The following is a 2,385-nucleotide window of genomic DNA, read 5'->3' as shown; positions in this document are numbered from 1 at the left end:
CTCTTGGTGGTAAAATTAAAAATAAAACTAAAAATAAGCACAAACATATAAGGTAAATACTAATTACAGCCCATTTCATCTTTTTTTTTTATTATTTTTTTAAGCCCAAGCCCAAAAATCTCTAAGCCAACACAATCAATCTTCTTTTATATTATCTTTTCTAGATATTTTATCTATATTTTTCTTTCTTAAAAAATAAATAAAAAAATTATTAATATTCTCCCAAGATAGGTTTGTTAGAGAGATATGTGGTTAAGATGATTTTTTTAATTTAAAAAGAGATTATTAATATTTAAAAGATTGTTTAATTTTTTGGGTTTAATTATTGGGTTTATTTTTTAACGGGAGATCAAACCTAATCGTTAAATTTAACAGAATATTCTTTTATTTTTAAGTATATTCTGTTAAACCAAGAATGTTAAACCAAGAAATGCCGTTAGATAGGCACTTTTAATATATAAAGATATTACATAGTAAAAAAAAAATCTTTGTACTAGGAAATATTTAAATTAAACTAATCAAGTCTGCTAGGTTTCTTAAAATTTTAAACAATGTAAAAATAGTCATTAATTTTGAAAAACAAAATTAAGAAAACATAATTTCAATAATTATAAATTTGTAACGATTCCTTTATTTTGAAAAGTTAATTACGTGAAGTTAATGGAAGTGTTAACTTAAAAGAAAAACAAAATCTATTTCTTTAGCCCTAACCGATTTACTAAAATCATGGGATCCAGTGAAAAATAAGAGTTTAATTAGTCAACTCCAACGATTAATTAAGAAGCTTCTCATTCGCAAAAATTTTGAGAAAGATTAATTAGTCACATTTTGAAGTCTTAGGGTTGCATAGTTCGTGAGATTGAACCCATCTATCCACCTGAAAATCAGATTCATGAGTTTGCCATATTTGGAATGTAAGTATATAACATAAACATATATTATATATCATGTCTATATATACTTATGGTTAATTACTACTTCTTTTTCATGTTCTAATATGTATATATATAGTTTGAGGAGTAAAGGAAGATGATGTATTTGGATGTGGATATCCAATAAGTGTTCGAAAACATAGATCATCTATTAATTTGACATGGAAGATGGGTACTTCTACGCTATATATGATGGATTGCTTCTGTGAGAAAACATGGAGCCACTCACTACTCCAGTTCAAGCTCGGATATTGCCAACAATGCCCTGATACTCGGGTCAAATGGCGGTGCCATCGATGAATGTGATGGTTGCCATAAGGCCTACAGTTACGCTGGAGAATGTGGTTTTAGGACTTGTTTGGCTTGCAATGAGAAAGGTCTCATCAAATGCCATTTCTGCTCTAGGGTTTCCCTGCAAAAGCCAATTGAAGGAGGTCTGAGCGCCGCCGCGCCGGAGATGGTAGGGGTGCCGTACGACAAAAAAAAATTACCAATTGGTGCTCTGTTAATTTGGTAACTTGAAGTATTTATTATTATTATTATTATTAATAGTCAATTATTTATTCTTATAATTCAACATTTTAATTTATATTTATTAATTATTTAATTTTAATTATTTCTCATGTTTTATATATTTATAATTTTACTTTTCATTCCTACAATATTTATTTATTATTTTTGTAAAATTTCTTTTTCAGAATATTTTTTATTTATTATTTTATGCAAATTTTATATTCTTCTTCTTTAAAAATAATTTTTCTTCTAATTTAACATGTTAGTCATTCTTTTTTTTTTTACTATTTTTTAATTTTATATAGGTTATTTATTTTAATTTCTAATATTACCAATTTTTTAGTATTATTAATAACAATATATACATCATAAGTTTATATATACAACTATGGCTTTCCTGACAAATTTACTTTTATAAAACAAATCGTTTAAAAAATAATTTATAATTAATTACCGAATTCTTAAAAAAAAAATTACTAAAACTTAAATAAAACTAATTATATGACACTTTAAAATAGCTTAAAACCTGTTTATCTATTTTTTCATTTTTTCTAATTATTTAAAATTTATTTATCTATTTTCTAATTTTTTAAAACTTATTTATCTATTTTCTCATTTTTTTAATTATATTTTTTTTATTTTTTTAAATAAAAAATAAAGTATTTGTTTTTAAAACAATATTTAACAACTAAGTTTCAAAAAAATTAAAAATTAATTAATCTATCTATCAAAGATTAAAAAATTAAAAATCTATATACAATTAAAAATTAAAAATTAAAAATCTATATACAATTAAAATCACTCAACATAGTCTTATTTAATTCTCTCAATTAAAATTAATAAAAAAATATTTGTATACAATTTTAAATCAAACTATTAAAACTAACACTAAATTTAATTGTATCTCAAATCAAAGACTTATTGATCGTGTAATTTAACT

At 23.2% G+C, this 2,385-nt stretch overlaps 1 long non-coding RNA gene across 1 annotated transcript; it reads left to right on the top strand.

Annotated features, from left to right (window-relative positions):
• The first annotated feature begins 469 nt into the window (after positions 1 to 469).
• On the top strand, positions 470 to 1,668 carry LOC133037923 (uncharacterized). Its single transcript, XR_009687905.1, has 2 exons — positions 470 to 914; positions 1,012 to 1,668. It is a non-coding gene; the product is annotated as an uncharacterized LOC133037923 (long non-coding RNA).
• Positions 1,669 to 2,385: the final 717 nt, after the last annotated feature.

The sequence above is a fragment of the Cannabis sativa genome, chromosome 5 (genome assembly GCF_029168945.1).
Source record: "Cannabis sativa cultivar Pink pepper isolate KNU-18-1 chromosome 5, ASM2916894v1, whole genome shotgun sequence".
Classification (NCBI taxonomy): Eukaryota; Viridiplantae; Streptophyta; class Magnoliopsida; order Rosales; family Cannabaceae; genus Cannabis; species Cannabis sativa.
Note: the sequence above shows the minus strand (reverse complement) of the source record. Positions and strands in the feature narration are given on the sequence as shown.